The following is a 26,351-nucleotide window of genomic DNA, read 5'->3' as shown; positions in this document are numbered from 1 at the left end:
CTCCTCTCACCACTTCATGGATTTAACTGAGATAAGGATGGCATATAGACCTTCTTCCTTTCATGTGATCAGCTTGTTTGGTGGCTCCTCTGTATAAACTCGTGTTGCTTCATCTGCTCAGTTGTTTGAGTGGCAGCTTAACACTAGACATTCGGTCAGACGTAGATACATCGTATAGAGAGACCCATAACTGAGCATGCCGTCAATTCATCCATTCCGTCCAAACGGAAGAAGCGTCTCAAAGTTGCGTGCGCCTGCTGGAACGCAAAGTGGAGCGCAAGGTGGAGATGGCACTGCCTACGTCATCTTATAACTAATCTTCACACCTATGCATTCACAGGGCCTGCAGGTTTCCACCAAGACCAGACACAAGATTGAAGGCTTTATCTCACTCAAGATACTTTGAAGCCTTCAAGCTCCAGGCCCCGATCTGGGGTTACAAAACACAGAGAAAGCTGTACAAACAATTTTCTCTGCTCAAAAACAATGCTCTGTAGCTTTGCACTCTACCTTGATGTGAATCCTGTGTGCATTCCTCCTATACTTAGTGTGGCAGGGCCTTGCACTTTCATATATTATGTACAGTATACATAATATACCATGTGAAATGTGTGTGTCATTCTGTTAGCATTGCTAATTTTAGATTTGGAATGCTTCTTTTGAGACCTGCATTATAGTGGCTGAGTATGATCAGCCTGCAGCATATTGGTAGTTTTTACTAATGTAGGTTCAATGCCACTTTAACTACTTCACCACTCCCTATAAAAGTTTTACCCACTTCATGACCAAAGCATTTTTTTCTATTTGGCACTGCGCTACTTTAACTGGCAATTGCGTGGTCATGCAGCACTGTACGCAAATTACATTTATATCATTTTTTTCACACAAATAGAGCTTTCTTTTGGTGGTATTTGATCACCACTGGATTTTTCTTTCTAATATACCGTATATACTCGAGTATAAGCCGAGTTTTTCAGCCCATTTTTTAGGCTGAAAACCCCCCTCAACTTATATTCCAGTGAGCCGTACCTTTCATTACTAAAACAGCGCATGTCTCCCGCTGTGTTATGCAGTCTGTTCGGCCGTCCATTGTAACCAAGCCCCACCTCCTCCTCGTCTGTGATAGAAGAACACTGGCACGATGCTGGGAAACTGTATCAGCGTTCCGTCTATCACAGACAAGGAAGAGGCGGGGCTTTGTTACAGTGGACGCCCGAACAGACTGCATAACATAGCGGGAGACACACGCTGTTTTAGTAATGAAAGGTACGACTGCAGATGGGCACAGTGAGACTACAGATGGGCACAATTAGACTGCAAATGGGCACAATAATGCTCTGTACACACGGCCGGACTTTCCAACGGAAAATGTGCGATCGGATCTTGTTGTCGAAAAATCTGATCGTGTGTGGGCTCCATCAGACTTTTTCCATCTGAATTTTTCTGTCACACAAAGTTTGAGAGCAGGATCTAAAATTTTTCAACAACAAAATACAATTGTTTAAATTCTGAGCGTGCATAGACAATTCCGATGGACAAAGTGCCATGCATGCTCGGAATAAATTACAAGATGAAAGCTATTGGCTACTAGCCTTTTTCCAGTCCTGTCGTACGTGTTCTACGTGTTCTACGTTATCGCATTCAGAACGATCAGATTTTGCATTAGACTGCAAATGGTCACAGTGAGACTGCAAATGGTCACAATTAGACTGCAAATGGGCACAGTGAGGCTGCAGCTGGGCATTGTTTACCCAGTAGTTGCTGCATTTTTCCACCCTAGGTTTATACTCGAGTCAACGTGTTTTCCCAGTTTTTTGTGGTTAAATTCGGTTCCTCGGCTCATATTCGGGTTGGCCTATAGTCAAGTATATATACGGTTTACATAAAAAAAGTGCAGAGACATATGTAATGCGAGCAGAACAATCAGAAAGTCAGCTCATTTGAAAGATTATATTTAACATACAACTCTCTTTATTCGTGCATTACACCTAGAATAGTTCTTGTATTTCTATGATTACATATGTTATTGTCATCTCTTAATTTATTTAAAAGAGAAGCAATGTAGCAATATGATATGTTGTAGTTCTTTCACTAGGTGTCTCCCTACTGTAATACCATGGTTGTATCTTATTTTTGTTGCTGCTCTGTTCATTGTGAGATATGTGCCATGTGAAGATATTGATTCATTAAAAGCAAATATGCTGCTCATTTTGCAAGGGAAGTTCTACGTTGCGGGGGAATCTTCTCCAGCGCGTAGTGAATGTAGTGCAATTTCACTTTGGAAAGAATACCCAATCATGAGCAAGGATATGTAAAAAAATGAGCTTGCACGTGATTTGGTGAAGCTCAGAGCTTCACTAAGCTCTGGGTAAAATACTCAAGTGCAACTTCTTTTTCAGTAGTCAATTTGCCTTTACAAAAAAAAAAAAACATTCTGTGCATTTAAAGAAGACTTTATGCACTACTATGTGTGTCAGCAAACATGAGCAAGAGTACAGTAATTATTTAAACATGATTTTTTTTTACTTATACTGTATATCTTTACATTTGTCTTTAACAATATCGGCATACCTGGCAACTTTTGAAAATCGTAATTTCTGAGATGGAGTGACTGGTTTGTGTGGCCAAATTGTGCTTAAAAATGGGAAGAACTTCTGTCTGAAGTCCACCGTGAAAATACAAAATTAACCACTTCCCATCTGGGCCAATTCTGGCACTTCTCCTACATGTGGAAATCATCTTTTTTTTTTCCTAGAAATGATTCAGAACCCCCAAATATAATATATGTTTTATTTTAGCAGAGACTCTAGGGAATAAAATGGTGGTTGTTGCAACTTTTTATGTCAAACAGTACTTACGCAGCGATTTTTGAAACGTGTTTTTTTGGGGAAAAAAAAGCAGTTTCATGAATTTAAAAAAACAAAACAGTAATATTAGCCCAAATTTTTGTATAATGTAAAAGATGATGTTACGCAGAGAAAATAGATACCTAACATGTCACACTTTAAAATTGCGTACACTCGTGGAATGAGGCCAGACATTTTTACAGGTGACATGTTTAGAGTTACAGAGGAGGTCTTGGGCTAGAATTGTTGCTTTTGCTCTAAGGCCCCTTTCACACTGGGGTGGCAGGGCCATTGGCAGTAAAACGCCGCTATTTTTAGCTGCGCTATACTGTAAATTTTGCGGCGCTATTCAGCTGCTAGCAGGGCGCTTTTACCCCCGCTAGCAGCCGAGAAAGGGTTAAAACCACTGCAAAGTGCTGCTGCAGCAGCGCTGTGCCGGCGGTATAGCCGCACTGCCCCATTGAATTCAATGGGCAGGAGCGGTGAAGGAGCGGTGTATACACGCCAAAGATGAGGCTAGCAGGACTTTTTTTAGCGTCTTGCCAGCGCACCACTCCAGTGTGAAAGCCCTCAGGGCTTTCACATTAGAGAGACAGCAGGGCAATTTGCAGACGCTATTTTTAGCGTTATAGCACCTGCAAAGTGCCCCAGTGTGAAAGGGGTATAATGCATGTGACGATACCTCACATGTGTGATTTGAACACGGTTTACATATGTGGGCGCGACTTACGTATGCGTTTGCTTCTGTGCGTAAGCACGCATGGACGGGGGTGCTCTACATTTTTTTATTTATTTATTCTTTATTTTGCCTTTATTTTTAATTTTGTTTTACACTTTCTGTTTAAAAAAAAATGTCATCACTTTTATTCCTAATAAAAGGAATGCAAACCTTTCATGTAATAGGAATAGTGTGTGACAGGTCCTCTTTATGGAGAGATGTGGGGTCATTAAGACCACACATCTCTCCTCCAGGCTGGAAAAGCTGAGATAAAAAAAGAAAAAACACTGTCAGCCTTTCCAGGCGAGTCTCCAGCATTGTTTACATCCGCCAGCCCAGACGTGACTCTCTATGGTAAACTTGTGGCGGATTCTTTCTCCAGTTCGCCGATCGTACGGGTGAGCTCAGAGATGCATGGGAGGGCAGCAGAAGGGGGGCATCCCCTCCTGCCGCCTGTAAGAAGGATCAAGTGGCTGAACTGCCACTGTGATTGTTCTTATGGTGCACAGAATCGCCGGCTGAAAAAGATGATATCTGGATGATGCCTGAAGCTGCAGGCATCATTCAGATGTCCCCACTCAAAGTCCATGACGTCATATGACGTACCTTGGGTGGGAGGTGATTAATATATAAAACACAGGATTGTTTTATAGCCTACAACAGATCCTCCCTACTAAGGAGACTATGTATATATGAACCAAATATCCCTGGTGTCTTGTATGTCCCCATGTTGAAATCTGATCAATGGTCTGTTGATGAGATACTGATGAAGAGAGTAATGAAGTATGTCCTAATCACAGAATCCTGCTTAGCTATATGTTCATACACTCCATAGTAAGAAAAAAAAGCTTGTTTGAAAATTCCTTGTACATCTGGTGTAACTTATGTGTATAACTGCATCTTTTAAACACGTAGTAAATACTGTAAAGATATGATTTTATTGCCCACAGATGATCAATGTGATGACTTTTGTTCATATGTTTTAGAAATTAAACCGTATTTGTGATTGAAGTTATACTAAACACACACTGTTTAATTTACAGTATTCTTTCTCTTTCTGTATATGGAAGATGACACTGTAATTATTTTAATAATTAAAAAAAAAACGTCTTTCCTAATAGTTATACAGCGGTCACATGACCCAGCTCTTTCATAGCCTGTTTTCAGGTATGCAGTGGCAGGAGGAGCTTCTATCTTTGGGATACAGAGTAAAAAAAATAATAATATAATAACAATAATTATAATCTTAATAAACTGTTTTAAATTGTCATAAAATATATATTTGAAATCAAATCTTTATTTATTTTTGACAATAACATGGTGTGGATGGATTTCTCACAGGCACAAGCCCCTCCAGACTGTGCCTTATGCCGCATACAGACGATTGGACATTATGACAGCAAAATCATGAATTTATTTCCAACGGATGTTGGCTCAAACTTGTCTTGCATACACACGGTTACATAAATGTTGTCGGAAATGTTGAACGTCAAGAACGCGGTGACGTACAACACGTACAACGAGCCGAGAAAAATCAAGTTCAATAGTCAGTGCTTGTTTCCGAGCATGCGTGGAATTTTGTGCATTGGAATTGTGTACACACGATCGGCATTTAAGACAACAGATTTTGTTTGGCGGGAATTCCGACAAAAAATGTCCGATGGAGCCTACACACAGTCGGAATTTCCGACAACAAGCTCACATTGAACATTTGTTTCGGAAATTCTAACCGCGTGTATGCGGCATAAAAATAATAGGGAAGTGAAGCCTCCATCAATCAAGATGTAATATCCCACCCCCATTGTGTTTAGCTGGTTAATGAACAGGGAGGGAGGGAGGAGTGGGCTGCCATTTACCACTGTGTATATGCCCACATGTATGACTCTAAAGTCACAGGGGCTGCTCAGATGTGATAGAGAGGAAATGTTCAGATGTGATAGAGAGGTAATGCTCAGGGTAAAAATACGCTGACAACTTAAGTGCAGGTGCACTAGCTGCCAGCACTGCTCTGCAAAATCCCGAACTGCAGTGGGGACATGAACAGGAGGGGGGAGGCCAAGAACAACAGGATCAACCAGATTTTTTTCAGAATGAGGGGTTATGAACAGCATGTAATACAGCATTCATTGATGGTTTTTAATGATGTGGGTTTATTGACACTTTGGAAGTGTATTCTGTGGTGTTGATAAGCATTACACATTCCAGTTTTCTTTGGAATGGATTTATTTAATACTTAGCTGATTTTACGTAATTAGAAACATGGTCACATCTGTGAGCGTTGCTATGCTATGACACAATATAATATATCTCAGATCATAAGTGATCTGAGAAAGATTTAATTTCTGTGCTGACAGCTTAATTCATTGTCCTTCAGCGGCCTTAAATTCAAAATTTCTGTTATGCAAAAAAGGAAGGTCTGCATAATGAAAGGCAGAAAATCTAATAAACATTGTTTAGTTCACATTTCAGATACTCGTATCCAGTTCTTTGTATACGTTTCCTTGGATTCAAAGCTAAAATATTAAATACACCCTGAGCTTATGGTTTTCCATTTGGAGTATTATGCTAATGCAATGTAGTCGGCACATATGGGTTGATTCAATAAAGCAGTGTAAAAAGTAATGATGATCTACATAGTACTGTAATCTGCAGTAAACAGCTAGGGCATAAAAAATTTCCAGTCTTTCTTGAGCGGGCCACAATTATCCTGGAGTCCAATAAAGCACATCTCTATACATCATGCACTTCATAAGGTAGTTTATCAGTTCTCCAGAAGATCTATATATAAACAACTTTTTTTTTAATAGAAATTCCCTCAGGGTTTTTTTTTTTTAGCAGCAAGGAGGTATTAAGGCAAGCAACAATGATTTTTTTAAAAGTAGTATTTCTTTATTATGGCTGTAGTATCAAAAAGGAGTTATAATGCATTGATGCACCGGAGTCATAAAATGCAATTCTGGTCTTGACATAAAAAACACATATCTCGTCAATATTGAAAAAAAAAACACACATATGAACTCATTCTATGTATAGTAACAAACAACTTAACAAGCGTTTCACATAATATTCCTACACGTTTCGACCTATATATGTAACAGTCTTCTTCAGGGGAGTTTATTCTATGCGAGAAAGAAAAAGTTTGAATTGTATTATCTATATATATATCATTTATTTGATATAATCATTTTATATTGGTTATAGCAGAGTTAAGTGTGTATATTTACCACTTCTTGACGGGAAAGCTACATTTCATAGTCAGATAAAGTGCCGTTCTTCTAAAAGCATCTCAAGCCTAGAGGATCCCAGTATGTTCCCGAAACCATTCCCTCACTCTTGACAGGGGCAGAAACCCCCCACCTTCACACAACTTGCAAGGAGTCACCCCTTATTGGGCATAGGGGAATGTGGGGCTTTTGAGAGAGGGAGAGCACAATGGCACCCTCAGTTATCTATATAACAGAAATCAAAAAGATTTTATATAACAGAAATCAAAAAGATTATATATATATATATATATATATATATATATATATATATATATATATATATATATAAACAACAGACTACACAGGCACTAGCCAATAAAATTTTGAAGGCAGGGCAAAAAGGCCAGCTGCCCCTAACCTCATCAATATTGTGAGGTCCAAAGCAGCTGCCTCATACTTGGCAACTACCCCAGTTTAAATTCTCTTCTCCCTTGAAGTTTTAATCCTGTGCTGTGTCCCGATATCTCAGTGTGAAGTTCTATTACTAATGATGCCTAGCTCTGCCCTATTGCCATGTACAGATGATTCACCTGCACCCCCTGTGTTTACATGTAAATAACTGGAATTGATCTGTAAATAGTGGCGGTATTAATAGGTAAATAGCTGCGGACCGACAGCATTAATATGTAAATAGAGACGGCATTCATATGTATCTCATGCCCCCCTGAGGTCATATTCACCACAATCTCTGCTAAATGCTGCCCACTGGGGAGGTAAAGGGGTATGCTTGAAAGTCTTGTCTACAACTGTGGTCATTAAGCCTAACATCAGCCTATTCTGCAAAGGTAAGCATATTGGAGGTGGAACCCTTTTTCAAAATAACATGGTGCCACACCAATTTTTTTTTTTTAACTCGCCCTTGTAGCCAGTTTTAAATCCATGAATAGATTTTTTTTAGAATTCTATCCATAATGTAAAATTGACATTTCTGACTTTATTAAATATCATCATGATGTGAGCAAGGATAGCACATGTATCTCTCTGGATTATCCTTATCAGCCTTGTCATGAAGGATTTGAGATACAGTTATCAATTCCAAATTGTTCAAATGTGAGCTCTGACAGCTTGTAGACAACCTTCAAAATCTCTGCTGCAAGCAAAAGCACCAGTAAAATATCGTTCTCTTTCCTCTGGAGTTCTCCTAGTATACAACATTTAAGTCATGTCCATGAACATCTTGCTTCAGAGTCATGGCATATAACTTATTAAAAAAAATAATGCCTAATTTGAAATTATTGGGTTGATCGTTTTAAGTGGATTACATTTACTAACTTTTTAAAGGTCTTTTTTTTTCCTGTAAGCAAAATTTCAGCTATAAGTGAAGAGTGAATTGCTGATTTAGACACAGACTTGTAGCACACTAATGGAATCTCCTCTCCCATGGGCCAGTTTTTTTCAGAAGGAGAGCCTTGCTCTCAGACCTGACCTAGAGCACTCTTTCTGGTGAAAAAGTGGTATTGCAATTTGCATAATTCATATATAAAGAAAGCTGGAAGCACTCAGTAATAGCCTATGGATCTAACTGTTTACCAGGGAAGAAGCTTTTAATGCTGAAAATGCACATTTAAGAAATTCAGAAAACAGGAAGCACATATTTTTGCACTGTTTGTTTAAAGATAAACTGTAATGGTTTTTAGTCAAGTGTATGTCCAGACAAAACTGTTTCTTTGCTATCCAATGCTCTGGATAGATTTCCCCTTGCTTATTTTCCCAGTGATACAGTTTCACCAGGCAAGAAGTAAAGGAAAATTGCTCCAAGGAAATAAGGCAATAACATTTTATTTTAAAGTAGAAGAATGCTGAACTGCTTTTTATTGCCGTCAGAGTCACTATTACAGACTTTCTCTTGCTTTTAGTTTGGTGAAACCGCTGTCACGCTCAAAGTAAATTAAGTAAAATCTCTCTAACGAAGCCCTAGATAGTAGTAAAACCCCAGCATTTTCCCTACTCTAATGCCCCGAACACACGTTTGGACATTGATCGGACATTCCGACAACAAAATCCATGAATTTTTTCTGATGGATGTTGGCTCAAACTTGTCTTACATATACATGGTCACACAAAGTTGGTCGGAAATTGCGAACATCAAGAACGCGATGACGTACAACACGTACGAAGAGCCGAGAAAAATGAAATGAAGTTCAATAGTCAGTGCGGCTCTTCTACGGATTTTGTTATCGGAAAATTTGAGATCCAGGTCTCTGTGAAAATGTCCAATGGAGCCTACACACGGTCTGAATTTCCGACAAAAAGCTCCCATCGAACATTTTCCATCATAAAATCCAACCGTGTGTACGGGGCATAAGACTAAAGAAGAAAGTTTTGGCTAGACATTTGCCTTAAAACACTTTGCATTCATTATAATGGAAAACTGTATTATTATTTTAAATTTTAGAACTTGGATGAGTAAACAGAAAAATATAGAAACAAGTGCTGAAGCACAACTGTAGCTTTATTTTTTATATATTTTTTTAAATAAAATGTAAAAAAATTGAAAATCTGCCCTCACTGCAATACGTATCCTATATCCAGTAAGATCCAATCCCCTTCTGAATTGAAGAATGCCCAATTTCTTTGAACCCTCTCCCTGTAAACACTTCCCACCAAATCATGTACATGTACGTAATTAACTGCAAGTGGTTATACTGGGGTTATGGCTGCAGCTGTCATCCATAACCCCAGTATTGTTTTCTTCAGCCGACGATGCTCTCTAAAAGAAAAGCAATCCTAGCAGCTAATTAGCAGCTGAATTGCTTTTACAAGCAGTGGAAGGGGGTCTCTGCCCTCGGGTGCCTCTCCAGGCTCTCCTGTCCTGGCAGGATCCATATTGACAGTTGCGCTGGCTTACAGTAGAGGTGTTTGGAGACCTCTATTGGGAATTTTTGTCACTTCCAGTTAGGGGTGATATAAACACTGCCATTTCTTTTTTTGGAAAGCATGAGATCAGTGTTTTATTTTTTTTATCTCATGCTTTCAAGGGTAGAGGATAGATAGATAGACCCTAGATGTCTCCATAAAGAGTACCTGTAAAGCTTTAATTCTATCGCAAGGGATATTTGCATTTCTTGTGACAGAATAAAAGTGATCAAAACAAATTAAAGGGACAGTGTAAAAATAAAAAATAAATGTTAATAAATATATATATATATATATATATATAATAAATAAAAAATTATAAAGAGCACCTGTGATACGCATATGTAGGTCACACATGCATATGTAAACGTTGTTTGCACCACACATATAAGGTATCGCCACAAACGCTATAGTGAGAGCAACAATTCTAGCGCTAGACCTCCCTTGTAATTCTAAACTGGTAACCTGTAAAAAAAAATTAAAGCATCACCTATGTAGATTTTTAGGTATTGTAGTTTGTCATCATTCCACGAGCACATGCAATTTTAAAGCGTGGCAGGTAAGAAATATCTTTACTCAGCTTAACATCATCTTTTGTAATTTACCACAAATTGGGTTATATATTTTTTTGCACTAAACATCATGAAAGTGCATTTTTCCCAAAAAATTGTGTTTGAAAAACTGCTGGCCAATTACTGTGCCTCTGCTAAAAAAAAAAAAAAAAATACAGATTTTTACTTGTAAACAAAAAGTGTCTGAAAAGGCCTGGTCTTCAAGTGGGTGAGCCCAAGGCACCAAGCACATTCTTCCCACTGGCATGTCGTAAAGCCTCCTTAAGTTCACATGAGGAAGACACAAGGTATAGCAATTGACATTTAGAACTCCAGCAATGCCCCTGGTGGTTTCTAAAGCAAATCCCTCTACTTTACAAACCATGATATTAATATATAGTATCTCACAAAAGTGAGTAGACCCCTCACATTTTTTGTAAATATTTTATTATATCTTTTCATGTGACAACACTGAAGAAATGACACGTTGCTACAATGTAAAGTAGTGAGTGTACAGCTTGTATAACAGTGTAAATTTGCTGCCCCCTCAAAATAACTCAACACACAGCTATTAATGACTAAACCACTGGCAATAAAAGTGAGTACACCCCTAAGTGAAAATGGCCAAACTGGGCCCAAAGTGTCAATATTTTGTGAGACCACCATTATTTTCCAGCACTGCCTTAACCTTCTTGGACATGGAGTTCCCCAGAGCTGCACAGGTTGCCACTGGATTGCTCTTCCATTCCTCCATGATGACATAATGGAGCTGGTGGATGTTAGAGACCTTGCGCTCCTCCACCTTTCATTTGAGGATGCCCCTCAGATGCTTAATAGGGTTAAGGTTTGGAGACTTACTTGGCCAGTCCATCATTGTTACCCTAAGCTTCTTTAGCAAGGCAGTGGTTGTCTTGGAGGTCTGTTTGGGGTCATTGTCATGTTGGAATACTGCCCTGCGGTCCAGTCTCCGAAGGGAGGGGATCATGCTCTGTTTCAGTATGTCACAGTACATGTTGGCATTCATAGTTACCTCAATGTACTGTAGCTTCCCAGTGCTGGCAGCACTCCCACCACCATGCTTGACTGTAGGCAAGACACACTTGTCTTTGTACACCTCCACTGGTTGCCGCCACACATGATTGACAATATCTGAACCAAAAAGGTTTCTTTTGGTCTCATCAGACCACAGGACATGGTTTTAGTAATCCATGTCCTTAGTCTGCCTGTCTTCAGCAAACTGTTTACGTGCTTTCTTGTGCATCATCTTTACAAGAGACTTCCTTATGGGACAACAGCCATGCGGACCAATTTGATGCAGTGTGTGGCTTATGGTCTGAGCACTGACAGGCTGACCCCCTACCCCTTCAACCTATGATGTATGACGTATGAGTGCTGCAATGCTGGCAGCACGCATACGTCTATTTCCCAAAGACAACCTCTGGATACTGAGAACATGCATGCAACTTCTTGAAAAATAATGGTGGCCACAAAAAATATTAGCACACTCCAATTTGGAAATGTTCACTAAGGGGTGTACTCACTTTTGTTGCCAGCGGTTTAAAAATTAATGGCTGTGTATTGAGTTATTTTGAGGGGACAGCAAATTTACACTGTTTTACAAGCTGTACACTCACTACTTTACATTGTGGCACATGAAAAGATATAATAAAATATTTACAAAAATGTGAGGGGTGTACTCACTTGTGAGATACTGTATATTAAAACTATACATTTTTCATGTAACTCACCATAGTACTACTTAGCCTCCTAGTATTTGCATGATCTGGTAAAGCTACAGTGGTGTGAAAAAGTGTTTGCCCCCTTCCTCATTTCCTGTTCCTTTGCATGTTTGTCACACTTAAGTGTTTCGGAACATCAAACCAATTTAAACAATAGTCAAGGACAACACAAGTAAACACAAAATGCAATTTGTAAATGAAGGTGTTTATTATTAAAGGTGAAAAAAAATCCAAACCATCATGGCCCTGTGTGAAAAAGTGATTGCCCCCTAAACCTAATAACTGGTTGGGCCACCCTTAGCAGCAACAACTGCAACCAAGCATTTGCGATAACGTGCAATGAGGCTTTTACAGCGTCCTGGAGGAATTTTGGCCCACTCATCTTTGCAGAATTGTCCTAATTCAGTTACATTTAGAGGGTTTTCGAGCATGAACGGCCTTTTTAAGGTCATACCACAACATCGCAATAGGATTCAGGTCAGGACTTTGGCTAGGCCACTCCAAAGTCTTCATTTTGTTTTTCTTCAGCCATTCGGTGGTGGACTTGCTGGTGTGTTTAGGATCATTGTCCTGCTGCAGAACCCAAGTTCGTTTCAGCTTGAGTACACGAACAGATGGTCGGACATTCTCCTTCAGGATCTCTTGGTAGACAGCAGAATTCATAGTTCCTTTTATCACGGCAAGTCTTCCAGGTCCTGAAGCAGCAAAACAGCCCCAGACCATCACACTACCACCACCATATTTTACTGTTGGTATAATGTTCTTTTTATGAAATGCAGTGTTCCTTCTACGCCAGATATACTTGGACACACACCTTCCAAAGAGTTCCACTTTTGTCTCATCGGTCCACAGAATGTTGTCCCAAAAGTCTTGGGGATCATCAAGATGTGTTGTGGAGAAATTGAGACGAGCTTTGATGTTCTTTTTGCTCAGCAGTGGTTTTCTCCTTGGAACTCTGCCATGCAGGCCATTTTTGCCCGGTCTTTTCCTGATGGTGGAGGCATGAACGCTGACCTTAACTGAGGCAAGTGAGGCCTGCAGTTCCTTGGACGTTGTTGTGGGGTCTTTTGTGACCTCTTGGATGAGTCGTCGCTGCGCTCTTGGGGTAATTTTGGGCGGCCGGCCACTCCTGGGAAGGTTCACCACTGTTCCATGTCTTCGCCATTTGTGGATAATGGCTCTCACTGTGGTTCGCTGGATTCCCAAAGCTTTGGAAATGGCTTTATAACCCTTTCCAGACTGATAGATCTCAATTACTTTCTTTCTCAATTGTTCCTGAATTTCTTTGGGTCTCGGCATGATGTGTAGCTTTTAAGGATCTTCTGGTGGGCCTTACTGTGTCAAGCAGCTCCTATTTAAGTGATGCCTTGATTGTGAACAGGTGTGGCAATAATCAGGCCTGGGTGTGGCTAGAGAAATTGAACTCAGGTGTGGACAACCACAGTTATAGTATGTTTTAACAAGGGGGGCAATCACTTTTTCACACAGGGCCATGATGGTTTGGATTTTTTTTCACCTTTAATAATAAACACCTTCATTTACAAATTGCATTTTGTGTTTACTTGTGTTGTCCTTGACTATTGTTTAAATTGGTTTGATGTTCCGAAACACTTAAGTGTGACAAACATGCAAAGGAACAGGAAATGAGGAAGGGGGCAAACACTTTTTCACACCACTGTATGCTGTTAGACTAGAATTAGACGAGGGTGCACTTTCCTTCGCACCAAAAGGTAGTCCCTATCTTTATAACCCGACCATCTAAAATGGCCGCCGCACATGCTCATTGGTGAGGGGAATTCTATCACCATCTTGTGGATGAAAATCAGAACTACAAGGCAATCACTTATTATTGATAGCTCCTATCCCATATATAATTGTCATGTAAATATATACAATTCCTTTTGAGCAAATGGGGATATAAATGAATGTAGATTCTTTCCCTTTCATAAATACCAATATGATCCATACAAATATTAATATTAGACAATAAATCCAAAGATTTTTAGTCATGTATGAAAGATAGAAATATAAAGCCTTCATTAAGACCAGATGGCGGTCGAGAATTGAGACAGAAGATCCATCTCGCATCCAACTTCAAAAGATGTTTATCCAGGTCACCTTTCCTTGGTCCCCTTTTAAATTGTTCTATGGCCCACAATTTTAATACCTCAGCTTTTCCACCATGTTTTCAAGGGCATGCCTAGCAATTGGTCTCTTTTACGTGCAATGGCATTAACACGCTCCAATACTCTGCGTCTAAATTGGCAAATTGTTTTTCCCACATACAAAAATGGGCATGGGCATCTCATAACATAAATAATTCCCTCTGTACTACAATTAAAAAAATTATTGTATTTTAATAAATTCTCAATCTTTTTGGATTCTCAAATTCTTTAACAGTGGGAATATAAGGGCATGCCTTACAATATTCATATCTGTGGCTACCTAATGTGAATTACTTTTTTTGGACAGTTCCTAAATGACTATTCACTAGCATGTGTCTCAGATTTCTACCTCTTCTGTAAGTGATCATGGGGCTTTTCGGAAGGATTCCAGATGTCTGTTGTCGGATTTTCCGAACGTGTGCACAAGTTAGTCGGACAAAAGTCCAAAGTAAAAACACGCATGATCGGAAGCAAGGACGAGCCACAAGCGGTCGGCCTTGTACACTAGCGTACATAATGGAGAATTAACATTCGTGACGTGGCAAATTATGAAGACTCAAAATGCAGCGCACATTCTCTTCTTCTTTAATGGGATAATAATGAAGCTGCTTTGCTGGTGATACTGATGGAGTTATTGCAAACACATTTTCAAAGGCTTTCTTTTTCTAGTGATATCAAGAATAATATTATTATGCTTTTTTTTTTGGCAAGTTACCACAACACCATTATCCCATAGTTTTTAAGATCAAATATACAACTATGTTGGTGTCCCTTGTCAATTTTACATTGTATTTTTTAAATGTAACTGCCTACTCCCAATCTGTCATTTGAAGTGAAACACATAGCCAAATATTATTCTACACAATTTTTTTTATTGTGCATTAAAAAAAGAAAACAAATAAAATTAGACATGCTAATATGCCAATAGAACTTAACCAAAAAGTGCATTCTATGAATCCAAAAATATAGAAAATATAACAAATCAAATCATTATTATTCAACCAAAAAATAAAATAAAAGCCTCATGCATGTGTCCTGCTTCTTAATATAGGGGCTCAGCAATGCCAAGAGTTGGTGAATGCAGGGGTCCGTCATCCAGAGATAATTTGGAAAATCATCTGGATTATTCTGCTGGAGCTCCTGCAGCAAAGGCATATGACATAATTTGTAAGGATTAATATAGCAACCAATTTTTTGGTCCAAGAAATCCTCCTCCTCCTGTTCCTGGACTGGACTTGGATCAAAGCAATAATTCCAAGGCCAATAATAAATAACACACTATCTCCTCCAATTCCGCAACATGTCTGGTTGATGAATGGTCGTTCAGAAAAGAACTGAAAAGCACGAAATGAAAAGCACAAACTTAAAAGTGCAAAATGAAAAGGGCGAATCAACACTCACTAAACTTCTACTAACATGAAATTAGCAGAAGGAGCCCAAAGGGTGGCACTAAAGAGCTGAAACACCACATAGTACGTCACTATTTTTGTGTTTGTTGACCGACAATTCCTTGCTGTTTGTATGCAAGACAAAATCCAGGCACACACCTTTGGACAAAACTCAGAGGTTTTGTCCGTGGAAAATCCGATCGTGTGTATGAAGCTTTAGTATATTTGTGTTTGTAAGGCACATCTGTAGGCCTTTTTCAGCTCCTGGTCAATGGCAGGTGCCTTGATGACCTAATAGCTCTTAAAAACTCTCACCTAAAGAAAGGAAATCTGTAAAACACCATTTCTTTTTTCAATATATCTTTGAGAAAAATAAAATTGTGACAATATATAGGCAGAATTGTGTTCTCTGGTTCTGCTTTTATGATAGTGCGGAATTAAATTAACCACTAAACAATAATTAGCATTGATTTTTGAACTACATTAATAAAAATGTTGTTTTAATCCTGTGTGTCCTGGTATAATTTTAATGAGAAATAAGCAGTGAAAGATGTGGTAATGAAAAGCTTATGCTGCATGCTGTTGGGTACACAATGTGCTGTTTTAGAATAAAAGGCGCTGTATAAGAGGGCCCTCTCTGTGTATTATCCCTCTGCTTTCATTGATGGATTTCATATGGCTGTGAACTGCACATTAGGTCCTGCATTCAGAACTCTCATTAAAATGCATTTGGTCCAGCAATCAGTTGGAGTCTGCTGCTAATATGTTAAGCAATTAAATGCAGTTATCTACTCTTTTGTTTTCTTTGTTTAGGTATTTATTTATGTGAATAAAGGGAGCGCTGGAAACTGCTGCAAGAGAATTAACCATTTCTTCTACTGGCTCTGGGGTGGACAGCTTATGAAACAGAAGACAGACCAGCCTTAGTGAATGCTGTAAGTGGGCTGGGTCACATTTTCTTCTTGTATGAGAATCACTAAGAATTGAATACTTGTTTTCAGTATTATGGTGTTAGATAGAAAATGTACACAGAACAAGATTTTGCACAGTGATCAAAAAACCTCACCTGCATAGAATGCAATTATATTGGTGAAGAGTGGGTGCCAATCATTATTGCAATTGAAGTTTTCACTTAGTCCAACTGCAAAGTCCCACAAATACTTGTTGAGCCTGCTAGCGAATTCCACCTAATGCATCTTCTTTTGATGGTGGCATTGCTACACTGCTCCTGAATTCAGAGCTTCAAAGTTGCCACTCTCATGTAAACTGATTGCACTACAGTGGGCTGAAAAAATGTTGGGGGGGTGGGGGCAGGGGCGTAACTATAGGGGGTGCAGCAGTTGCGACAGCAACCGGGCCCTGTGATGCAAGGGGCCCATGCAGCCCCCTCTACATATGGCTGCTCTTTAGTTGTGCATTACCCGCATGACCTGTGTCCTCAGCCGGCTCCTCAGAGTACCCCTCTTCTGCTCCATGCATTGACCCTCAGTCCAATGTCTGTTCTCCCCAGCCAGAGTCCCGCCCATCCCGAGTCCGGCCCACACTGCACTGCATACTTCTCCCTGGTAAACAAACTTTAAGCACACAGATGCAGTGCAGCCCTATGAGAGCCGGCTCCCCGGAGGACACTGCAGGCTTGTCTGCCAGCCCCCCCTCCTCCCCCGTCATACACAGATAATGAAAGGTCTTTCTGGGAGATATGCTGATCGCCAATATGGATGAGTGCACGGCCTACAGCTTGGTCATGGTGAGTGAGAGGACCCCATCCCCCACACACCATTATATACCCCCTCCATCTCCCCCTGGGGACAGGGACCCCTTCTCACGTGGGGCAGGGACCCCCACCTCCCCTGGGGACAGGGACCCCTTCTCACCTGGGGGCAGTAACTTCATCTGCCCTGGAGAAAAGGACCTCATCTCTTTTGGGGACGGGGACCCCATCCTGCTTAGGGACAGTCCCCCAATGGGGCACCTAAAAATAAAAAAAAAAATAATAAAAAAAAATACTGATACCAGTGGTGGAACTACAGGGCTCACAAAGGGCATACCTGTGACCACGCCCTGGAGTTCCACCACTGGACTCGGAGGGAAGGGCCCTGGCTGGGGTTCAGTTGGGGCCCTTCATGGTTTCTAGTTACGCCACTGGGTGGGGGGCATAGGTATCGGCAGGGTCACTACTAATTTACAAGTCTATAGCTTGTCAGTTAGCACCTGACCACACCAACTACTGACCACTTCTTTCTGGATTGACACCACTGCCTCTGTTGCTGAAAATGTCCCACTGGAATCTGCAATGTCATCTGAGACACAAATGAACAAGATTTGGTTTAGTCAGAGAAGGTAAAATAAGTTTTTTTATTTATTTTACAAAGCTTGCGCATCACATAGTTGCGGGATTTGCTACTTTCTTGGACCGTCATACAGAAGCATTAAAGGTTTATTTCACCTTTCACAAAAAAATTAAGTGGTGAACTAACTCACAACACCCTTTCCACCACTCAGGTTCCTGCTGCATGTACACTATATGATCCCCATCTTTCATTGCCATACTAATCTGGCACTTTGAAACATTATTACACAGCTCTGGAGGCTGTGTAACAGCATAATGCAAGCAATTGGTCAGTGCTGGTCATGTGATCACACAGGCCAATGAGAATACTTTTGAGGCTTCTTTCTCATTGTTCAACTCTGCCCATCTGATCATGCTGATCTCATTGATTAGTATGGTCAGGTGGCCAGAGCTGAACAATGAACACTTACCAATTCAAGCAAAATGTTGCTATACAGCCTCCAGTGTTTTTTTTTTGTGACGTCTTAAAGTGCTGGACTGTTATACTGGCTGGAGAGGGCAACAGAAGATGGGGATCTTGGAGGGTGTGGTTAGTTATTTTTTTTCATTTTTGTAAGAAAGTAAACTAACCCCTTAAGTTGTACTTTAAGTAAAAGTAAGCATCATCTGATCTACTAAAAATTATTTAATGTCTTGTTTTGACCAGTTATGATTAAGTATATGTACAAGGTAATTTGCTAACAGAAAGATTGGTGTGAAAAGATAAACTGACCAAAAAAAAAAATTACTATTCAGTTATCATTTCTTGTAACCATTTTTCTTTGCCTTGACATATTCTGCAATGCGTAGCCTTTCTTACCATGTACAATCTTTGGTGTAGGGGCCTCTATTATGACTCCATCATTAAGAGACACATTGCGGTGAAATCCCTGCTATCTGGATGATATAGTATTCAGTAGTTGTGGGTATATATCCTGAAGCTGCACTCTTTGACAGAAGTGGATAACTGGAGTCACAATATAAATTTGCAACAGGTGCCCAGAAACATAAGATGACTTTTCAGTTCTGCCACTGTAGGTTCTGTGTGTATCAAGGGATCGAAAACTATGTTTTAAGTGTTTCCTATGTCATAGGCCCTGCCCAGGACATGTTGCCGCACGGCTTCTGCTCTCTCGATTGCCACATAGAAACCTGTGCTACTTAGTCAAGTAAAAACATACCATAAAGAACAAAACTGCTTACTTCCCTTTGCCAAAAAGAAAATTTGCTTTGTCAGAATTAAGTTCCTTAAAGATCATGCTATTAGAATGGCAAATATTATCCTCTGTGGTCACAGCCTTTAACATGTTAAGCTTGCATTTATACTTTTATTGACCCACATTTGTCTTACCTCTGCAGTCTAAACTATGTCTTAAAGCGATATTAATGTCTGTTTTTATAACTAGGTTTGGTGGTTATCCTACAGTTTGATGTTTGTAGGGCAGCTGAAATTGTGAATGATGTTTTACTTGTATATAGCGATACCCTCACTTAAGAGGGCCGCAAGTTTGGTTTGGGTCCTGAGCACAGCTCCGCCAACCCCCCGGCAATCTGCACTACCCACTCTGGCACAGTTAGTATCTAGCAATACACATTAAATCACTTATACTCTAAATATGTGTGTGTGCGTGCGTGGGTAACTCAAGCTCATAGACAATCTTTGAAAGTATATAACTGACTTTACTTATTGTTTTTATAAAAGGAATAACATGAATCAAACATTTGGATTGCAACACATAATCAGGTCCCTGCAGTAACCAGTAATAAAGATAAACAGAGTAATCAGCATAATAAAGTATTGCTATGCAACTCTAGCGCTGCCCTTTTTCAGCTACTTCCCCACATGGGTAAACACCCAGCACTGTCTACCTATGCAGTCAGGCCTGACTGATCTAGATGGAAGTCCAGTAAAACAATATTCGCTAGCAATCTTTCGGTGGTGCACTTGAAGAACAACTTTGTAATCCAAACGAATAATAAAGATAAAGCATCTGTCTTTAACCACTTTCAGACCGGACCATTTTGCTGGTAAATGACCAGAGGTCTTTTTACAATTTGGCACTGCGCTGCTTTAACTGGTAATTGCGCGGTCATGCAATGTTGTACCCAAACAAAATTTGCATCCTTTTCTTCCCACAAATAGAGCTTTCTTTTGATGGTATTTGATTGCCTCTGCGATTTTTATTTTTTGCGATATAAACGTAAAAAGACCGCAAATTTTGAAAAAAAATGATATTTTCTACTTTTTGTTATTAGAAAAATCCAATAAACTCAATTTTAGTCATACATTTAGGCCAAAATGTATTCAGCCACATGTCTTTGGTAAAAAAAAAGTCAATAATTGTATATTTATTGGTTTGCGCAAAAGTTGTCACATCTACAAACTAAGGTACGTTTTCTGGAATTTACGCAGCTTTTAGTTTACGACTGCCTATCTCATTTCTTGAGGTGCTAAAATGGCAGGGCAGTACAAAACCCCCCCAAATGACCCCATTTTGGAAAGTAGACCCCCTAAGGAAATTGATAAGTGGCATGTTGAGCCCATTGAATATTTTATTTTTTTGCCTCAAGCGATTGAATAATGACAAAAAAAATATATATTTTTTTTTTTTACACAAAGTTGTCACTAAATGATATATTGCTCACACATGCTATGGGCATATGTGAAATGACACCCCAAAATAAATTCTGCTGCTTCTCCTGAGTACGGGGATACCACATATGTACTTTTTGGGAGCCTAGCCGCGTACGGGGCCCCGAAAACCAAGCACCGCCTTCAGGTTTTCTAAGGGAGTAAATTTTTGATTTCACTTCTCACTACCTATTACAGTTTTGAAGGCCATAAAATGCCAAGATGGCACAAAACCCCCACAAATGACCCCATTTTAGAAAGTAGACACCCCAAGCTATTTGCTGAGAGGCATGTTGAGTCCATGGAATATTTTATATTTTGCCACAAGTTGCGGGAAAATTACAAACTTTAATTTTTTTTTATTTTTTTTTCACAAAGTTGTCACTAAATGATATATTGCTCACACATGCTATGGGCATATGTGAAATGACACCCCAAAATAAATTCTGCTGCTTCTCCTGAGTACGGGGATACCACATGTGTGGGATTTTTTGGGAGCCTAGCCGCGTACGGGGCCCCGAAAACCAAGAACCGCCTTCAGGTTTTCTAAGGGCGTAAATATTTGACTTCACTCCTCACTACCTATTACAGTTTTGAAGGCCATAAAATGCCAAGATGGCACAAAACCCCCACAAATGACCCCATTTTAGAAAGTAGACACCCCAAGCTATTTGCTGAGAGGCATGTTGAGTCCATGGAATATTTTATATTTTGCCACAAGTTGCGGGAAAATTACAAACTTTTTTTTTTTTTTTTTTTTTTCACAAAGTTGTCACTAAATGAAATATTGCTCACGCATGCCATGGGCATATGTGAAATGATACCCCAAAATAAATTCTGCTGCTTCTCCTGAGTACGGGGATACCACATATGTGGGACTTTTTGGGAGCCTAGCCGCGTACGGGGCCCCGAAAACCAAGCACCGCCTTCAGGCTTTCTAAGGGCGTTACAGTTTTGAAGGCCATAAAATGCCAAGAGGGCACAAACCCTCCCCCAAATGACCCCATTTTGGAAAGTAGACACCCCTAAATTTAGGGGTACACTAGTGAGACTAGGTAATAAATGGCGGGTGCCCTGAAACTATAAAAAAATAACTAACCAACCAGCGTCACCTGTAACAGTTATATGGTGATCACTGGTGAAAGGGTTAACTAGGGGGCAATCAGGGGGCTTTATGCGGTAGTATATGGGGGTCCCTGGCACTATAAAAAGCTGCGGCGAACCTAAATACCTACCTGCCTAACTAGCGTCACATGTGACACTAATACAGCGATCAGAAAAACGATCGCTTATTAGGCTGGGTTCACACTGGAGCGATGCGGGAACGCCACGAATTCGCGGCGGGTTCCCGCATCACATGCCTCCCGGCGGCAGTTCACACTGCCCTATGCGAACTGCTGGGAGTGTCAGTGAAATGTTAATGACACCCCCAGATCAGTTCGCATATCGCAGTGCGATCTGCAAACTCGGATCGCATGGTGTGAACACCCATGCGATCCGATTGTGCTGCGGACCAAAAAAAGGGTCCCGTGCGAGTTTGCGGCGGGTGCGGCGGGTGCGACACGAATTCAGCCATCCTATCTGTATGGCTGAACTCGAATCGCACAGAGATCGGATGTGATTTGCACTGCAGTGCGGTGCGAATCACATCTGTTCTCATAAACCGCTGCAATGTGAACCCAGCCTTAGTGACACTGGCGAAGGGGGGTGATCACGGGGTTAAACCTTTATTGGGGGGGTTAGGGGGGTACCTTAGAACTAAAGGGGGCTAACCCTAACTGCCCTAACAGTTATTACAGTCACAAATGACACCCGCCGGGTGATCAGGGGGTTAAACCTTTATTAGGTAATAAATGGCGGGTGCCCTGAAACTATAAAAAAATAACTAACCAACCAGCGTCACCTGTAACAGTTATATGGTGATCACTGGTGAAAGGGTTAACTAGGGGGCAATCAGGGGGCTTTATGTGGTAGTATATGGGGGTCCCTGGCGCTATAAAAAGCTGCGGCGAACCTAAAATACCTACCTGCCTAACTAGCGTCACCTGTGACACTAATACAGCGATCAGAAAAATGATCGCTTATTAGGCTGGGTTCACACTGGAGCGATGCGGGAACACCACGAATCCGCGGCGGGTTCCCGCATCGCATGCCTCCCGGCGACAGTTCACACTGCCCTATGCGAACTGCTGGGAGTGTCAGTGAAATGTTAATGACACCCCCAGATCAGTTCGCATATCGCAGTGCGATCTGCAAACTCGGATCGCATGGTGTGAACACCCATGCGATCCGATTCTGCTGCGGGCCAAAAAAAGGGTCCCGTGCGAATTTGCGGCGGGTGCGGCGGGTGCGATGCGAATTCAGCCATACTATCTGTATGGCTGAACTCGAATCGCACAGAGATCGGATGTGATTTGCACTGCAGTGCGGTGCGAATCACATTCGTTCTCATAAACCGCTGCAATGTGAACCCAGCCTTAGTGACACTGGCGACGGGGGGTGATCACGGGGTTAAACCTTTATTGGGGGGGTTAGGGGGGTACATTAGAACTAAAGGGGGCTAACCCTAACTGCCCTAACAGTTATTACAGTCACAAATGACACCAATGCAAAAAAAAAAAAATGACATTGGTGTCACTGTGACTGGGGGGCAGGGGTAATTGGGGGGGTGATCGGGGGGGTGTGAGTGTGCCTGGCATGTTCTACTGTGAAGTGTCGTGTTGGTGCAACTCACCGATCCTCTCTCCTCGGTGTCGGAAAGAAAAATACCGACACGGAGGAGAGATTACATCACTTCCTCTCCTGTGTTTACATTACAGGAGAGGAAGTGATGTCATAAAGGATTTCTATTAGTCGGGAGCGATCGCGAGGGGGTGGCCATGAATGAATGGCCGCCCCCTCATCCCGGATCGCTCGCGAACGAATACCGACTGCCGCAGGCACCGGGCGGGGGCCCGATCGGGCCCCCGACCCGCGGGAAGGCAGGGACGTACATGTACGCCCATATGCCTGCCCGTGCCATTCTGTCGACGTACATCGTCGTGCGGCGGTCGGGAAGTGGTTAAACAGCTCTCACCACCCGGACAAGTCCAAGTCTGGTTTCTCTGCCTTTTCGTCTAGGAACAGGAATCCACCGACCTCCGAGTCTTCAATCCTTCTGGTGTACAGCAGCAAGGAATGGGAAAATGTCTCTCAGGTGCAACTAGGCTGGCAGAGAGCTCTTTGGAAAAGAGCACAAGGCCTTGTGCCTCAGCAGTTCAGCACAGATCTCCTCTTGCTTGAAGAGAGGGGGGTGTCCAAAGAGAGCGAACTAGGCTTCTCCCCCTCCTTATATTTCCTCCCCCATAAGTCTCTGGGGCATAACTCAAAGCATCCTGGGAACCAGCGGGGTTCTGGGAACAGTAGTTTTATAGTTCTTAAAGAGACCCCGCTACATGTATTAAAGGCAAAGCTGTTTCTATGCCACTACAGATTTTTATTTAGTAATTTTATGTTATAATGTAGATTAGGCATATTTTTTTTCTTAAAGGGAATCTATCACGTTAGAATCATTAAGGCTGCCATTGCTGAACTTTCCTTTTGAGAATGCTAGTTACGTAGCTGTCATGCGGAAGCTTTCTGTGTGACTGACCAGTAACAATTATGTACATTTGGGTAATTCTGACACTTCTGACACTCGTTTGTAGCATGCTTGTTCCAGATCTGTAACCCAAAATTACTTAAGTCAAGTACAGCAAGGCGGCTACCACTTCCTTTGGGAGATCGGCAATGGCAGTCCCTTTATTTCCTTTATGATAGTGTCATGTTTATGATATAGAACACTCGCCAGAGGTGCACCTCATTCCATGAAAAGGGAATGAGCAATGATTCTGTTGTCTCTGGTGTGGCCACATCTGGGGTATTCCGTCAAGTTCTGGTTGCCATTCCTCAGGAAGGATGTGATGGAACTGGAGAGAGTCCAGAGAAGGGCAACAAATTAATAATAAGGGGACTGCAGGACCTCAATTATGAGGAACAACTACAAGCACTATACTTATTCTGCCTGGAGAAGAGAGGCTTGAGAGGAGATATGATAGCAATTATACAAATGTCTCAATGGTGATCTCAGCATAAGTATGAAACTATTCAGTCTCAGGGAGTGCAAGAGGACATGGGGTCATACAATGGGATTGAAGGAGAAGCGGTTTAACCTTAAGCTGCGTAGGGGGTTTTCCACTGTCAGGGTGATAAGAATGTGAAACTCTCTGCCACAACTGGTGGTGTCAGCAAGAAAGTATTGATAGTTTAAAAAAAACTCTTGGATGGGCATCTTAGCCAACACAATATACAGGGATGTGGGAAATGGATATCAACATGAACACACACACACACCCACACAGGTTGAACTGGATGGACTAGTGCAGGGGTCTCAAACTGACGGCCCTCCTCCGGCTGTTGCAAAACTACATGTCTCATGAGGCATTGCAAGGCTGAAAGTTACAAGCATGACTCCCACAGGCAGATGCATGATGGGACCTGTAGTTTTAGCAACAGCTGGATGGCCACCAGTTTGAGACCCCTGGACTAGTGTATTTATTCAACCTTACCAACTATAAATCTATGAAACATTCTAAAAGTTATATGTAATTCTGTGTGTGATGAACATGGAGATTCATATCATTGCTTTGTCTATGACTACCATAATGCCACAGGTACGATTTAAAAGAGATACACATCAATAAAATTGTATAGTAGTAGTCATACATCTTTTACATACTATTTGACCATTTTGATCTCTTCACACCTCCTGTATGAAGTTATGCTTTTACTCACTTATTTACAGAAATTTCGAGGTCCATTTGCACACTCAAATTCAAGTAGATTAAAGGTCTGGACCAATTTCTGTTTGTCTAGCCATGTGTCCTGTTACACAATATATAATTGATTTACAAAATTATTATAATGATTTTATATATTATACTGTGTGAATACATTAGATATTAGTATAAAGAAATGATGGTTAGTTGGTAATAGTATTAATAAATACTATTTAAATATTAATACAATAAAATAATATAGAGGCTATTCAGTGAGTACAGCGACTTCACACAACTGTGGCTGTTTGCTTAATCCAGAGTTCCGTCAATTAATCAGTTTCTTCAAAAAGTATTTGCATAGTCTAAAATATCTGGAAATAAGAATGTGTTGCTTGGGCAGTAACCCAAGAATGGAATCTGAGGTTTCACTAGTTTATAATTAGCCTGTAACAATGGAATGCTAAATGACTGCCTGGCTGAGCAAATATAAAACACAGCAGTTTAACACGTATTTCTTTCATACCTTGGAAGTTGTTATATAAGAAGGCTAATCTACTATGTAGCATTTTACAAAGACATTATTCTAAAATAAAATCTAGATCAAGGCGTCAACTATGAATCTTCTAAGGATCGGATGTCATGCAGAGAAGCTTGACATCTTGAAGGTTATGTTACATATTTTTTAATCTTTTTTGGCTCCTTAAATTCATTTTATAACACTTTTTACTTTTATGTGGTATGAATTTATCTAGCAACTAAAATATCATTATGACAGCATAAATTACTTGAACAAATGCATAGGGGCCCTGCTCGGATGTGGAGACAGTGTTGAACAAAGCATAACTAAAGCCAAAAGCTTTTGAAATTTTGGTTAGAGAAACCCTGTTAGGTTTTTCATTTTATCGCCCTCTTAGACAGCTGTCACTGAAACAAATGTCCTCATTGGAAGATTTGTCCCAGATTTTTGTTTAGGTAACAGTTCAAAATATTGGATCTTCTCTTACTTTCGGTGCCAGTGACAATGGTCACCAGACAAACAGAGAGGGAACATTTTTTCTCACAGTT

General features: G+C 40.7%; 1 protein-coding gene across 4 annotated transcripts in view; it reads left to right on the top strand.

Annotated features, from left to right (window-relative positions):
- The window catches only part of ATXN1 (ataxin 1), a 432,593-nt gene that overhangs the window by 307,825 nt on the left and 98,417 nt on the right, over positions 1-26,351 (top strand). For all 4 annotated transcript variants that reach the window (XM_077492233.1, XM_077492231.1, XM_077492234.1 and 1 more), the window contains one exon: positions 16,343-16,464. The gene's annotated coding sequence lies outside the window, so the exon portion shown is untranslated. The remainder of the gene's footprint in view (positions 1-16,342; positions 16,465-26,351) is intronic.

This window comes from Lithobates pipiens, unplaced genomic scaffold (genome assembly GCF_037356315.1).
Source record: "Lithobates pipiens isolate NorthernLeopardFrog02 unplaced genomic scaffold, aLitPip1_a1.2 Scaffold_19, whole genome shotgun sequence".
NCBI lineage: Eukaryota > Metazoa > Chordata > Amphibia > Anura > Ranidae > Lithobates > Lithobates pipiens.
The sequence above is the reverse complement of the archived record's forward strand: the minus strand, read 5'-3'. Positions and strand labels throughout refer to the sequence as shown.